This window comes from Pleurodeles waltl, chromosome 2_2 (genome assembly GCF_031143425.1).
Source record: "Pleurodeles waltl isolate 20211129_DDA chromosome 2_2, aPleWal1.hap1.20221129, whole genome shotgun sequence".
NCBI classification, from domain to species: Eukaryota; Metazoa; Chordata; class Amphibia; order Caudata; family Salamandridae; genus Pleurodeles; species Pleurodeles waltl.
Genome location: NC_090439.1, coordinates 212943240 through 212959931, shown reverse-complemented (window position 1 = coordinate 212959931; position 16692 = coordinate 212943240). Strand labels below are relative to the sequence as shown.

The window sequence follows — 16692 nt, the reverse complement described above, 5'->3', positions numbered from 1 at the left end:
AGCACAGCCAACAGAGCCACTGAATGGGAGGCCATGAAGGCATTCTTGTGAGGGCAATGAATGGGTTTAACATGTGGGGTGAGGAGACAACCGGGGAGGGAGCATAGAGACAGAGAGATGGATCTCTTGGGACTGCAGGCTGGTGATGTGGCGTCAGAAGCTTAGTGGGAGGAGGCAGGTATGGAGCACTGCATAGCGGACCTCTGAGACAGATTGGATAAGTATACGCTGAAGCAATACAGACAATGCCTCCATAGGGAAGTTGACAAACTAGGTAGGCTACTGGGCTGCATATTACAAAGTGAAATGGCGGGGCCACCGGTTGTCCACTTGAAGGCCAATGATGGTGCACTGCAGGTGACACAGGAAGTGGTGGTGGACACTTTCAAATCACACCTAGATAGAGGTATATGAAAAAGACCCAGGGATCACTCTGGCAGCGATGCAGTCCTTCCTGGGGAGCTTGCTCTCCACATGATGAAAGATGGGGCATGCCTAGATATGGAAGCCAACTACACCCTAGAGGAGCTGCTGGAATCCCTATGGCTACTTCCCAAAGACAAGGCTCCTGCTCCTGGAGGGGTCAGCTTCCCGCCAGAGTTTTATCATACTTACTCAGCTTTTCTCACGTCGGGACTCCTGGAAGTGTTTCTTGAAGCTTACCACAAGGAGGTATTACCCCTGATGATGTGGGAGGGGGAGATATGCGTGATACCTTGGCCCAGGGGAGACATGGCAGACCCAGCTGCCTACCGACCACTCATCATGTTAAACACGGATTTGAAGATTCTTTCAAAGATGATAACCCTCTGTCTGGAATCAGTGGTGGGTGACCTGGTCCAGGAGGACCAATGCGGATTTATCCCAGACCGCAACATGGAGATAAACTTGAGACGGCTCACACATATACTGCCTGAGGTAGAGAGTGAGGAAATGGCCCTGGTTGCTGCAGAAAAAGTGTTCACACAGTAGACTGGGGGTACCACTTAGGAGTACTAGAGGGTTTAGAATCTGGCTCGTTATTTCATGCATGGATCTAATTGTTATACAGTAGCCCAAAGGATGGATTTGTTTAGGCCTACTATTATCTGAGGGCTGCGAGTTGGGACGGGGCACATGGCAGGGCTACCAGCTGTCTCCCTTGTTGTTTGCTCTGACACTTGAGTACCTGGTGATAAAAATTTGGAGAGCTATGCAGAGGTGGGCCATACCAGTGGGGGACTTACCTAGTGTCGCTATATGCAGACGACACATTGTTTTACTTTAGGGGCTTGAGGGAATCCCTGGAACCGCGGCTGAATATCCTTGAGGACTTTGGAGCAGTCTCCACTCTGCAACTGATTTGGAGGAAACCATTATTGTTCCCTTTTGCGGTACTGGTAGGCATCCTGGTGTGGCTTCTGCTTGATCTAGGTCTTCGCTGGGAGCTCAACAGGTTCCCTTACCTGGGAATTATGCTTGTACACTCGAAATAAGCCCAAATGCAATACAAGGACAGAATCTTGAACTCTCTGAAGGCATCTGTTGCTTTTTGGAATACTCTACCGCTCTCAATCATGGGTAGGATTCCGGTCTAGAAAATGGTGCTACTTCCCTGCTGCGTCTACACTATACAATGCCCACTCTGCCCCCTTCTCTGCTTGGGTATTAAAAAGCTGGACACACTCCTAACATCCGTGAGATGAGCGTGCGAGCATAGTAGGGTGGCTGGGAGAACACTGATGAGGAACTACAAGGATGACGAGTTGGAGGCCCCACCATTAGAGTTCTATTACTTTGCTGCAATGCTGCAACATGCGGAGCAGTGGTTTGCGGAGGGTGACAATTGAGAAAAACATTTATTGGCGGGGTGCGACGATGCCAAGGACCTACCAATATTGTTATTGGACAGTGCCGGGGCCTCAAGGGACCATCCATATGTGGCTGGGTGTGGATACTTGCCCCTCTCTGCCACAAGGAGGATAACATGACGTACCAGCCATGGATGGATGAAGGTTGTGAGGCCTGGTGTGACCTGTACCCAAACAAGCTTTTTATCTCCTTGGAGGATGCCCAGCAGGAGTGGGGCCTGGGGCCTGGCCACTTCTTGCACTAAGCGAGCCTGACTGAGTTTGCCAGAGTATCTTGGTATACTCAGCCAAGGCCCCACCTGTAGTTGGCACGCTGAGGGTGAAGCTGACATGAGGGACAGGGAGACATTAAGAGACTGATTTAGATATTGGCAAATGGGTTACTCCGTCACAAAGGTGAGGGATATCCGTCAAAATCTAAATCCCATAGAAAATAATAGGATTTAGATTTTGGTGGACAGGATTTCCATCACCATTCATCTGCCAATATCTAAATCAGACCCTTAGTGTCTCTCTTATATAAACCAATGGGAGCGGATGCAATTCAAAGGATACTACGGCCATGGGAAGTGTGGTACGCTGACCTGGGAGACCGACTGATGGGAAAGGACATGTGCTTTGACCCACAAGGTTTCTAGCAATGTGAGGTCTAAGTTGGTTCATTTCAACTTCCTAAATCGCATATTTATGACCCCTGTGAGACTGAGCCATGTATATCCTGACCGCTCCTCAGCCTTTACTAGTTGCAACATGGAAGGAGCAGATTTTTTGCATTTGGACTGAGGTGGCTTATTACATTAGTGCATGATTTTTAGATCCAGGTTTTCAAAATATTAACGCGTACAACAACGCTGGAAGGAAAGCTAATGCAGCAGTTTTGTCTGCAGGACAATATAGCAAGACCCAAGGTGAACAAAATGTCCTACAAATTCCTCCAACTGGCGTTGGTCTTGCCTAGAAGGCAGGAGCTATAACATGGTTGGGAAAAGGGGTACCCATGCTGACTCATTGGGTGAGGGATGTCACCGAGTGTTCTCTAGCCGGAGTAAATCATATTAAGACCAGTAGGACTGATGAAAAGTTTCAGGAGAACATATAAGTGTGGGTGGGACTGTATGATCGTTTCTTTGCCCCTAAGAGTGTACTAAGTGATGATGAAGGAGACACAGATAGTTAACAATGTATAGGACTGTACCAGAACTTTGTAGGTCTTTATCCATTTGTGAATTGTTTATACCTGTTATTCCAGTGTCAAGTAAGGAAAATGAAAAACTGTTGATGATTTTTCCCTGTGTTGGGAATTGGCCAAAGAGATGTGTTCAGATATGCCTGTTTGACAACCATGTGGTCCTCTGATCGCTGACTACTGCGTACACCTAAGTTTGAGTGTGTGATTCAATAAGAAAAATAAACAAATGAGTTTTAAAAAATGGTACACATAAATGTGGAAAGAGACTCCAATTAATGAGAGAGAAGGCATAAGACTGCTTGTCCCACTGCCCATTTCCTTACACAGTCTATTTGCAAATTTTATAAAGAAACTGCGGCAGTGATTTCTTGCTTATGTGTGGCGCTGATGCTCAGCATATGTCCAGTAGAGGAATTTTAGCACAGAGTGCCGCTTTGCCGTTATTAAAAAGGATGTGCACAATTTGTGTAATTTATGTAAAGATTATGAAAAACAACACAAAATTTAAAACCAGCAGTTAGAGCTATATTTTAGTGTGAAATGCATCTTTGCGGCGGTTTTGCTGCTTCACTTTACTATGTCGTTTCTCATCCTCTAGATTCCATTCATGCTGTTTTTTACCTTCATGAAGACTGCCAAGAGAAGACACTTCATCTGAGGCCCCTTGGTCATTGGTCTTCCTTTTAAGGAGCCAAAAGAGCAAATGTCTTTCCTTGTCATTGAGGTTTTTTGTAAAGCATTTGCAACATATCATACGGTTTTTAAGCTGTGGGTAAAGGCAATATAGGCATTCATTACGCGAGTCAACGATAAATAGTCTCTTTTCCCACATAAACCACAAACTCTAAATAAGTCTTTCCTTGGTGACTCATCCATCTCCAGAAGTAAAAACAATATTTCCTAGTTCACACAGATCACTTTCCTGAAGCACAGGTGCCAAAAATACCCCAAAACGGAAATTCGGGGAATTCTGAAGAAAAAACAATCTGTAGACAAATCTCCAAGCAGACTTTTGAAAGGGATTCCCTTCCACATGACACACATGAGAAATTTGAACTATGGTGGACTCCTCACTTCTTTAGCTGAAGTTTGGGTCTTTTTAAATGTGATCTAAAGTGAGGGTGTGTGCTATTTTTACTTATACAATGGTTCTCTTTAAGCGTCTTAAACATCCTTTCATAAATTAATCCCATAACTTGCCTTTCCATATTTTCTCATTTTGTGCTCCCTCCCAAGGGATCCTGCTAAGGAAATTAAGGGCCTCATTTACAAGAATCTGATGCTTAACCCGATGCGTCAGATTTCTTGCGCTGCCCTTCAATGCCCTAATGAACCTACTGATGCACTGTATTTATAATACACAGCCCCATGGTGCACGTTTTCACAGATGCGTCAAAAATTCTGATGCATCTGTTGGCACTAAACTCACACACTGCTGGACTAGCATCAAACAATTGATGCTACTCTAGCAATGCGAGGAGGCCCCATAAAGAAAAGCCCTGCATCAATGTTATGCCTCCTCTGAGCAGGTGGTAAAATTCTGACGCAGTGAAGTGGCAGAATTACGCAGTGAAATGTTGTACATTTGTAGGAGGCTCGACTGGCTTGTAGTGAGTACCAAGGGGTACTTACACCTTGCACCAGGCCCAGGTATCCCCTATTAGTGTATAGGGTGTCTAGCAGCTTAGGCTGATAGATAATGGTAGCTTAGCAGAGCAGCTTAGGCTGAACTAAGAGATGAGTGAAGCTCCTACAGTACCACTAGTGTCATATGGACAATATCATAAGAAAACACAATACACAGATATACTAAAAATAAAGGTACTTTATTTTTATGACAATATGCCAAAAGTATCTCAGTGAGTACCCTCAGTATGAGGATAGCAAATATACACAAGATATATGTACACAATACCAAAAATATGCAGTATAGTATTAGAAAACAGTGCAAACAATGTATAGTTACAATAGGATGCAATGGGGACACATAGGGATAGGGGCAACACAAACCATATACTCCAAAAGTGGAATGCGAACCACGAATGGACCCCAAACCTATGTGACCTTGTAGAGGGTCGCTGGGACTGTAAGAAAACAGTGAGGGTTAGAAAAATAGCCCACCCCAAGACCCTGAAAAGTGAGTGCAAAGTGCACTAAAGTTCCCCAAAGAGCACAGAAGTCGTGATAGGGGAATTCTGCAGGAAAGACACAAATCAGCAATGCAACAACAATGGATTTCCAAACGAGGGTACCTGTGGAACAAGGGGACCAAGTCCAAAAGTCACAAGCAAGTCGGAGATGGTCAGATGCCCAGGAAATGCCAGCTGTGGGTGCAAAGAAGCTGCTACTGGACAGTAGAAGCCGAGGATTCTGCAGGAACGACAAGGGCTAGAAACTTCCCCTTTGGAGGATGGATGTCCCACGCCGTGGAGAGTCGTGCAAAAGTGTTTTCCTGAAGAAAGACCGCAAACAAGCCTTGCTAGCTGCAAGTCGTGTGGTTAGGGTTTTTGGATGCTGCTGTGGCCCAGGAGGGACCAGGATGTCGCCAATTGCGTCAGGGGACAGAGGGGGCGCCCAGCAGGACGAGGAGCCCTCTCAGAAGCAGACAGCACCCGCAGAAGTGCCGGAACAGGCACTACGAAGAGGAGTGAAACAGTGCTCACCCGAAGTTACACAAAGGAGTCCCACGTCGCCGGAGGACAACTCAGGAGGTCGTGCAATACAGGTTAGAGTGCCGTGGACCCAGGCTTGGCTGTGCACAAATGATTTCCGCCGGAAGTGCACAGAGGCCGGAGTAGCTGCAAAAGTTGCGGTTCCCAGCAATGCAGTCTGGCATGGGGAGGCAAGGACTTACCTCCACCAAACTTGGACTGAAGAGTCACTGGACGGTGGGAGTCACTTGGACAGAGTTGCTGGATTCAAGGGACCTCGCTCGTCGTGCTGAGAGGAGACCCAGGGGACCGGTGATGCAATTCTTTGGTGCCTGCGGTTGCAGGGGGACGATTCCGTCGACCCACTGGAGATTTCTTCGGAGCTTCTAGTGCAGAGAGGAGGCAGACTACCCCCACAGCATGCACCACCAGGAAAACAGTCGAGAAGGCGGCAGGATCAGCATTACAGAGTTGCAGTAGTCGTCTTCGCTACTTTGTTGCAGTTTTGCAGGCTTCCAGCGTGGTCAGCAGTCGATTCCTTGGCAGAAGGTGAAGACAGAGATGCAGAGGAACTCTGATGAGCTCTTGCATTCGTTATCTAAGGAATTCCCCAAAGCAGAGACCCTAAATAGCCAGAAAAGAGGGTTTGGCTACTTAGGAGAGAAGATAGGCTAGCAACACCTGAAGGAGCCTATCAGAAGGAGTCTCTGACGTCACCTGCTGGCCCTGGCCACTCAGAGCAGTCCAGTGTGCCAGCAGCACCTCTGTTTCCAAGATGGCAGAGGTCTGGAGCACACTGGAGGAGCTCTGGGCACCTCCCAGGGGAGGTGCAGGTCAGGGGAATGGTCACTCCCCTTTCATTGTCCAGTTTCGCGCCAGAGCAGGGCTGAGGGGTCCCTGAACCGGTGTAGACTGGCTTATGCAGAAATGGGCACCATGTGTGCCCATGAAAGCATTTCCAGAGGCTGGGGGAGGCTACTCCTCCCCTGCCTTCACACCATTTTCCAAAGGGAGAGGGTGTAACACCCTCTCTCTGAGAAAGTCATTTGTTCTGCCTTCCTGGGCCAAGCCTGACTGGACCCCAGGAGGGCAGAAACCTGTCTGAGGGGTTGGCAGCAGCAGCAGCTGCAGTGAAACCCCTGAAAAGGCAGTTTGGCAGTACCCGGGTCTGTGCTACAGACCCGTGGGATCTTGGGATTGTGCCAACAATGCCAGGATGGCATAGAGGGGGCAATTCCATGATCATAGACATGTTACATGGCCATATTCGGAGTTACCATTGTGAAGCTACACATAGGTAGTGACCTATATGTAGTGCAAGCGTGTAATGGTGTCCCCGCACTCACAAAGTCCGGGGAATTGACCCTGAACAATGTGGGGGCACCTTGGCTAGTGCCAGGGTGCCCACACACTAAGTAACTTAGCACCCAACCTTTACCAGGTAAAGGTTAGGCATATAGGTGACTTATAAGTTACTTAAGTGCAGTGTAAAATGGCTGTGAAATAACGTGGACGTTATTTCACTCAGGCTGCAGTGGCAGGCCTGTGTAAGAATTGTCAGAGCTCCCTATGGGTGGCACAAGAAATGCTGCAGCCCATAGGGATCTCCTGGAACCCCAATACCCTGGGTACCTCAGTACCATATACTAGGGAATTATAAGGGTGTTCCAGTATGCCAATATAAATTGGTAAAATTGGTCACTAGCCTGTTAGTGACAATTTGAAATAAATGAGAGAGCATAACCACTGAGGTTCTGATTAGCAGAGCCTCAGTGAGACAGTTAGTCATAACACAGGTAACACATACAGGGCACACTTATGAGCACTGGGGCCCTGGCTGGCAGGGTCCCAGTGACACATACAACTAAAACAACATATATACAGTGAAATATGGGGGTAACATGCCAGGCTAGATGGTACTTTCCTACACAATCCCCCCCCAAACTAAGGACAATAAGACTAGCCATGACCTGATGAGTCTTCATTGTCTAAGTGGAAATATCTGGAGAGTCCATCTGCATTGGAGTGGGTACTCCCAGGTCTATGTTCCACTGTATAGTCCATTCCCTGTAGGGATATAGACCACCTCAACAATTTAGGATTTTCACCTTTCATTTGTTTTAGCCAAAGTAGAGGTTTGTGGTCTGTCTGAACAATGAAGTGAGTGCCAAACAGGTATGGCCTCAACTTCTTCAGTGCCCAGACCACAGCAAAGGCCTCCCTCTCTATGGCAGACCAACGCTTTTCTCTAGGGGTCAACCTCCTACTGATAAAAGCAACAGGTTGATCCTGGCCCTCAGAATTAAGTTGTGAAAGGACTGCCCCTACCCCTAATTCAGATGCATCAGTTTGGACAATGAATTTTTTGGAGTAACAGGGGCTTTTCAGGACAGGTGCAGAGCACATGGCCTGCTTCAGCTCCTCAAAAGCTTTCTGACAGCTAGCTGTCCACAATACCTTTTTAGGCATTTTCTTGGAGGTGAGGTCATTAAGAGGGGCTGCAATGGAGCCATAGTTCTTAATGAACCTCTTGTAATACCCAGTGAGGCCTAAGAAGGCTCTCACCTGGGTCTGAGTTGTAGGGGGAACCCAATCTATAATAGTTTGGATTTTCCCCTGAAGTGGTGCAATCTGTTCTCCACCTACCAGGTGTCCCAGATAAACCACCTTCCCCTGCCCTATCTGGCACTTTGAAGCCTTGATAGTGAGGCCTGCCTTTTGCAGAGCCTCCAAAACTTTCCATAGGTGGACCAGGTGATCATCCCAACTGGAGCTAAAGACAGCTATATCGTCCAGATATGCTGCACTAAAAGCTTCCAGCCCTTGCAGGACTGTATTCACCAACCTCTGAAAAGTGGCAGGTGCATTTTTCAATCCAAAAGGCATTACTGTGAATTGGTAACAGCCTCAAATGGTTAAAAATGCAGTTTTTGCTTTTGCATCTTCTGATAATTTGATCTGCCAATACCCTGCAGTCAAGTCAAAAGTGCTTAGATACTTGGCAGATGCCAGTGTATCTATTAGCTCATCTGCCCTGGGTATAGGGTGAGCATCAGTTTTGGTTACTTGGTTGAGACCTCTATAGTCTACACAAAACCGCATTTCCTTCTTTCCATCCTTGGAATGAGGTTTTGGTACAAGTACCACAGGAGAGGCCCATGGACTTTCAGAGTGCTCAACCACTCCCAGTTCTAACATTTTCTGCACTTCTTCTTTTATTCAGTCTCTGACATGGTCAGGCTGCCTATAGATCTTACTTTTGACAGGCAAGCTGTCTCCAGTATCTATAGTGTGCTCACACCAAGAAGTGGTGCCTGGCACAGTAGAGAAGAGTTCAGAAAACTGACCCAGGAGATTTATGCAGTGGTCTTTCTGCTCAGCAGTCAGACAATCTGCCAGTACTACCCCTTCCACCAGAGCATCTTGTTCTGTGGAAGAGAAGAGATCAGGGAGAGGGTCACTCTCTTCTTCCTGTCCCTCATCTGTTGCCATGAGCAGGGTGAGATCAGCCCTGTCATAGTAGGGTTTCAGGCGATTGACATGGAGCACCCTAAGGGGATTCCTGGCAGTGCCTAAGTCAACTAAGTAGGTGACTTCACCCTTTTTCTCAACAATTGTGTGGGGTCCACTCCATTTATCTTGGAGTGCTCTTGTGGCCACAGGCTCCAAGACCCACACTTTCTGCCCTGGTTGGTACTGAACCAAAACAGCCTTCTGGTCATGCCATTGCTTTTGGAGCTCTTGGCTGGCCTGAAGGTTTTTACTGGCCTTTTTCATGTACTCAGCCATCCTTGATCTGAGGCCACTATAGGCCTCATTATGACCCTGGCGGGCGGCGGAGGCCGCCCGCCAGGATGCCGCCCTCCAAAATACCGCGCCGCGGTCAAAAGACCGCGGCGGGTATTACAAGTTTTCCCCTGGGCTGGCGGGCGGTTGCTGAAAAAACGCCCGCCAGCCCAGGGGAAAACGACCTTCCCACGAGGATGCCGGCTCGTAATCGAGCCGGCGGAGTGGGAAGGTGCGACGGGTGCAGTGGCACCCGTCGCGTATTTCAGTGTCTGCAAGGCAGACACTGAAATACTTTGCGGGGCCCTCTTACGGGGGCCCCTGCCGTGCCCATGCCATTGGCATGGGCACGGCAGGGGCCCCCAGGGGCCCCGCGACCCCCCCTACCGCCATCCTGTTCATGGCGGCTTTCCCGCCATGAACAGGATGGCGGTAGGGGGGTCAGAATCCTCATGGCTGCGGAGCGTGCTCCGCAGCCATGGATGATTCACACGAGCAGCGGAAAGTCAGCGGGAGACCGCTGACTTTCCGCTTCTGACCGCGGCTGAACCGCCGCGGTCAGAATGCTCGTTGGAGCACCGCCAGCCTGTTGGCGGTGCTCCCGTGGTCGGTGGCCCTGGCGGCCACCGGCCGCCAGGGTCAGAATGACCCTCTATTTCTTGCTTTGGAGCTTTTAAAGGTTGTTCCCAACCCTCCTTAACAAGTGTTAGAGGACCTCTCACAGGGTGTCCAAATAGGAGTTCAAAGGGGCTGAAGCCCATTCCTTTTCCTTTTTGGGGTACCTCCCTGTAAGCAAAAAGGAGGCAAGGCAATTGGATATCCCATCTCCTGCGGAGTTTTTCAGGGAGTCCCATAATCATGCCTTTGAGAGTTTTGTTAAATCTCTCCACCAGTCCATTTGTTTGTGGATGATAGGGTGTAGTGAACTTGTATGTAACACCACACTCCTTCCACATGGCCTTTAAGTAAGCAGACATGAAATTGCTTCCCCTGTCTGATACCACCTCTTTTGAGAAGCCCACCCTGGAAAAGATTCCCAGGAGGGTCTTTGCCACTGCAGGAGCTGTAGTGGTCCTTAGAGGAATTGCTTCAGGATATCTGGTGGCATGGTCCACTACCACCAACATACACCTATTGCCTGAAGCAGTAGGAGGGTCAAGGGGGCCAACTATGTCAACCCCTACCCTTTCAAAGAGAACCCCAACCACAGGCAGTGGGATAAGGGGTGCCTTTGGGGTGCCACCTGTCTTGCCACTGGCTTGACAGGTTTCACAGGACTTACAAAATTCCTTTGTGTCCTCTGACATTCTAGGCCAATGAAACAAGGGAACAAGCCTGTCCCAAGTTTTCATTTGTCCCAAATGTCCAGCTAGGGGAATGTCGTGGGTTAGAGTTAGGAGGAACTTTCTGTACTCCTGAGGAATCACCAATCTCCTGCCAGCTCCAGGTTTTGGATCCCTTGCTTCAGTGTACAAGAGGTTGTCCTCCCAGTAAACTCTGTGAGAGTCACTGACATCCCCATTAGCTTGTTTGACAGCTTGCTGCCTTAGATCCTCTAGTGTGGGACAGGTCTGCTGTGCCACACTCAGCTCCTCCCTGGCAGGCCCCCCTTCACCCAAAAGCTCAGCAGTGTCTGCTTCCAGCTCCTCTGGTGTAGGTTCTGCACAGGGTGGAAATTCTTCTTCCTCAGAAGAAGAATCCACTGTAGAGGGAGGGATAGTAGGTAGTGCTTTACTTCTACTAGCCCTAGCTTTAGGGAGCACTTGGTCTATTCTTCCAGGATCCAAGTCACCCTGTCCTTTTTGCTTTTTGGCCTGAGCCCTTGTCAAAGCAAAAATATGCCCTGGAATGCCCAGCATTGCTGCATGGGCCTCCAACTCCACATCTGACCAAACTTATGTCTCTAAATAATTTCCAAGTAGACAGTCTACAGGTAAATCTGAGGCAACCACAACTTTCTTTGGACCAGTAACCCCCCCCAGTTGAGATTTACAACAGCCATGGGGTGGCTAAGTGTGTTGTTGTGAGCATCGGTTACTTGGTACTGGTGACCAAGTAGGTGTTGTTCAGGGTGGACCAGATTCTCTATTACCATTGTAACACTGGCACCTGTGTCCCTGTAGGCCTGAACCTCAACACCATTTATTAGGGGTAGTTGCTTCTACTTATCCATGTTAAGGGGACAAGCAACTAAGGTGGCTAAATCAATAGCCCCCTCAGAGACTAACACAGCCTCTGTGGTCTCCCTAACAAGACCAACCCCAACTAAGTTACCAAAAGTGAGCCCAGCTACTCCCTTGGATTGGCTATTAGTAGGTTTGCTCCCACCACCACTGCTATTAGTAGGGACACTAGGTGTAGCAGTAGGGGTTGTAGTGGTAGGAGGCTTGGTGCTTTTCTTTGCACAACTGGGATCTGTTGTCCAATGGCCTTTTATTTTACATAAATAGCACCATGGTTTCTTTTCTTTGTTTTGATTTGAAGAGGATTTGGACCCACCCCCCCCACCAGAGTGTTTTTGTGGGCCTGATGAAGACTCATTTTTAGATTTGTCCCCTCCCTTGTCAGAAGACTTACCATCCTTCTTCTTGCCATCTTTGTCACCCCCTGTATGAACTTTTCTGTTCACCCTTGTTCTGACCCATTTGTCTGCCTTCTTTCCCAATTCTTGGGGAGAGGTCAGATCAGAGTCTACCAGGTACTGGTGTAACAAATCAGACACACAATTATTAAGTATATGCTCTCTCAGGATTAAGTTATACAGGCTTTCATAATCAGTAACTTTACTGCCATGTAACCACCCCTCCAAGGCCTTCACTTAATGGTCAACAAAGTCTACCCAGTCTTGTGAAGACTCCTTTTTGGTTTCTCTGAACTTCATCCTGTACTGTTCAGTGGTTAAGCCATAACCATCTAGGAGTGCATTCTTAAGAACTGCAAAAGTATTGGCATCACTTTCTTTTACAGTAAGGAGCCTATCCCTACTCTTTCCACTAAATGATAGCCATAGGATAGCAGCCCACTGCCTTTGAGGAACATCCTGTACAGCACAGGCCCTCTCAAGTGCAGCAAACCACTTGTTAATGTCATCCCCCTCCTTATAAGGGGGAACTATCTTGTGCAGATTCCTGGAATCATGCTCTTTTGCAGGATGACTATGGGGAATACTGCTGCTGCCACCATGGGTTTCTAAACCCAATTTCTGTCTTTCTCTTTCCACTTCTAAGGACTGTCTATCCAAATCCAGCTGTTGCTTCTTGAGCTTCAGTCTGGTTTGTTCCACTCTCAATCTATTGAGCTCCCTTTCTAACACTCTGTCATCAGGGTGGGTGGGTGGATCATTCCTTGAAACAGAAGTATGGTGAGAATGAACAGAAGGAGATCTGTTCCTAACAGAGGGCACCTTAACAACTTGGCTAACAGAAACAGCACTTCTACTATGATGACAAGGGATACTCTTACTGTGATGTGAGACAACACTATCAGTATGGTGTGACTCTACATCAGTACCAGCTATGCTATGTGGCTTGCTAGGGGGCAGGCTAGAAATCTTCCCTCCCACATCTTTTGCTAGGGGTGCCCCAGAATCAGAGTGGGAACCATCAGCTAATTTTTCACCAGAAGTGCCACCTCTGGATTTATCTTGTTCAACAAGCATGTTAACCAACAGTTCTCTAGAGGGATTCTTCCTTACACTTAAACCTCTTTCTATGCAGAGACTCCTTGCTCCTTTCCAGCTAAGGTGATCATAAGCAAGTTTGGACAGATCAACAGTTTGGCCTGTGCCAGACATTTTAGAAAGTGTCTAAGTGATAGAAAAAGGAAGAAAAAGTTTTTCAGAACTTTTAGAAAGACAGAAAAAAAACTTTTTTAACTTTTTAAGAACTTTTTAGAAAGTTAGAGGTACTTTTCAGCACTTTAGAAAAGAAGTGAGAAAAGAAATGCAAAACTTTTTGGTTAGGTGTACATACACTGAACTTGTTGTGTATATTTTTCTCTTATGAAAAGTACAATGACAAAAGTGGTAAGTAGTTACAAAGTACTTATCCCACCGCTGCACAACCAATGTAGGAGGCTGGACTGGCTTGCAGTGAGTACCAAGGGGTACTTACACCTTGCACCATGCCCAGGTATCCCTTATTAGTGTATAGGGTGTCTAGCAGCTTAGGCTGATAGATAATGGTGCTTAGCAGAGCAGCTTAGGCTGAACTAGGAGACGAGTGAAGCTCCTACAGTACCACTAGTGTCATAGGCACAATATCATAAGAAAACACAATACACAGATATACTAAAAATAAAGGTACTTTATTTTTATGACAATATGCCAAAAGTATCTCAGTGAGTACCCTCAGTATGAGGATAGCAAATATACACAAGATATATGTACACAATACCAAAAATATGCAGTATAGTATTAGAAAACAGTGCAAACAATGTATAGTTACAATAGGATGCAATCGGGACACATAGAGATAGGGGCAACACAAACCATATACTCCAAAAGTGGAATGCGAACCACGAATGGACCCCTAACCTATGTGACCTTGTAGAGGGTCGCTGGGACTGTAAGAAAACAGTGAGGGTTAGAAAAATAGCCCACCCCAAGACCCTGAAAAGTGAGTGCAAAGTGCACTAAAGTTCCCCAAAGAGCACAGAAGTCGTGATAGGGGAATTCTGCAGGAAAGACACAAATCAGCAATGCAACAATGATGGATTTCCAAACGAGGGTACCTGTGGAACAAGGGGACCAAGTCCAAAAGTCACAAGCAAGTCGGAGATGGGCAGATGCCCAGGAAATGCCAGCTGTGGGTGCAAAGAAGCTGCTACTGGACAGTAGAAGCTGAGGATTCTGCAGGAACAACAAGGGCTAGAAACTTCCCCTTTGAAGGATGGATGTCCCACGCCATGGAGAGTTGTGCAGAAGTGTTTTCCTGAAGAAAGACTGCAAACAAGCAAGTCGGAGATGGGCAGATGCCCAGGAAATGCCAGCTGTGGGTGCAAAGAAGCTGCTACTGGACAGTAGAAGCTGAGGATTCTGCAGGAACGACAAGGGCTAGAAACTTCCCCTTTGAAGGATGGATGTCCCACGCCATGGAGAGTTGTGCAGAAGTGTTTTCCTGAAGAAAGACTGCAAACAAGCCTTGCTAGCTGCAAGTCGTGCGGTTAGGGTTTTTGGATGCTGCTGTGGCCCAGGAGGGACCAGGATGTCGCCAATTGCGTCAGGGTAAAGAGGGGGCGCCCAGCAGGACGAGGAGCCCTCTCAGAAGCAGGCAGCACCTGCAGAAGTGCCAGAACAGGCACTACGAAGAGGAGTGAAACGGTGCTCACCTGAAGTTACACAAAGGAGTCCCACGTCGCCGGAGGACAACTCAGGATGTCGTGCAATGCAGGTTAGAGTGCCGTGGACCCAGGCTTGGCTGTGGACAAAGGATTTCCGCCGGAAGTGCACAGAGGCCGGAGTAGCTGCAAAAGTCGCGGTTCCCAGCAATGCATTCTGGCGTGGGGAGGCAAGGACTTACCTCCACCAAACTTGGACTGAAGAGTCACTGGACGGTGGGAGTCACTTGGACAGAGTTGCTGGATTCAAGGGACCTCGCTCGTCGTGCTGAGAGGAGACCCAGGGGACCGGTGATGCAGTTCTTTGGTGCCTGCGGTTGCAGGGGGACGATTCCGTCGACCCACTGGAGATTTCTTCGGAGCTTCTAGTGCAGAGAGGAGGCAGACTACCCCCACAGCATGCACCACCAGGAAAACAGTCGAGAAGGCAGCAGGTTCAGCGTTACAGAATTGCAGTAGTTGTCTTCGCTACTTTGTTGCAGTTTTGCAGGCTTCCAGCGCGGTCAGCAGTCGATTCCTTGGCAGAAGGTGAAGAGAGAGATGCAGAGGAACTCTGATGAGCTCTTGCATTCGTTATCTAAGGAATTCCCCAAAGCAGAGACCCTAAATAACCAGAAAAGAGGGTTTGGCTACTTAGGAGAGAAGATAGGCTAGCAACACCTGAAGGAGCCTATCAGAAGGAGTCTCTGACGTCACCTGCTGGCCCTGGCCACTCAGAGCAGTACAGTGTGCCAGCAGCACCTCTGTTTCCAAGATGGCAGAGGTCTGGAGCACACTGGAGGAGCTCTGGGCACCTCCCACGGGAGGTGCAGGTCAGGGGAGTGGTCACTCCCCTTTCCTTTGTCCAGTTTCGTGCCAGAGCAGGGCTGAGGGGTCCCTGAACCGGTGTAGACTGGCTTATGCAGAAATGGGCACCATGTGTGCCCATGAAAGCATTTCCAGAGGCTGGGGGAGGCTACTCCTCCCCTGCCTTCACACCATTTTCCAAAGGAAGAGGGTGTAACACCCTCTCTCTGAGGAAGTCCTTTGTTCGGCCGTCCTGGGCCAAGCCTGGCTGGACCCCAGGAGGGCAGAAACCTGTCTGAGGGGTTGGCAGCAGCAGCAGCTGCAGTAAAACCCCTGAAAAGGCAGTTTGGCAGTACCCGGGTCTGTGCTACAGACCCGTGGGATCATGGGATTGTGCCAACAATGCCAGGATGGCATAGAGGGGGCAATTCCATGATCATAGACATGTTACATTGCCATATTCGGAGTTACCATTGTGAAGCTACACATAGGTAGTCACCTATATGTAGTGCACGCGTGTAATGGTGTCCCCGCACTCACAAAGTCCGGGGAATTGGCCCTGAACAATGTGGGGGCACCTTGGCTAGTGCCAGGGTGCCCACACACTAAGTAACTTAGCACCCAACCTTTACCAGGCAAAGGTTAGACATATAGGTGACTTATAAGTTACTTAAGTGCAGTGTAAAATGGCTGTGAAATAACGTGGACGTTATTTCACTCAGGCTGCAGTGGCAGGCCTGTGTAAGAATTGTCAGAGCTCCCTATGGGTGGCACAAGAAATGCTGCAGCCCATAGGGATCTCCTGGAACCCCAATACCCTGGGTACCTCAGTACCATATACTAGGGAATTATAAGGGTGTTCCAGTATGCCAATATAAATTGGTAAAATTGGTCACTAGCCTGTTAGTGACAATTTGAAAGAAATGAGAGAGCATAACCACTGAGGTTCTGATTAGCAGAGCCTCAGTGAGACAGTTAGTCATAACACAGGTAACACATACAGGGCACACTTATGAGCACTGGGGCCCTGGCTGGCAGGGTCCCAGTGACACATACAACTAAAACAACATTTATACAGTGAAATATGGGGGTA

The 16692-nt window shown here is 48.2% G+C and overlaps 1 protein-coding gene across 1 annotated transcript in view; it reads right to left on the bottom strand.

Moving 5' to 3' along the window:
• DNAH5 (dynein axonemal heavy chain 5) overlaps window positions 1–16692 on the bottom strand; it is a 4110061-nt gene that overhangs the window by 1293724 nt on the left and 2799645 nt on the right. The gene's annotated exons all lie outside the window — the stretch shown is intronic.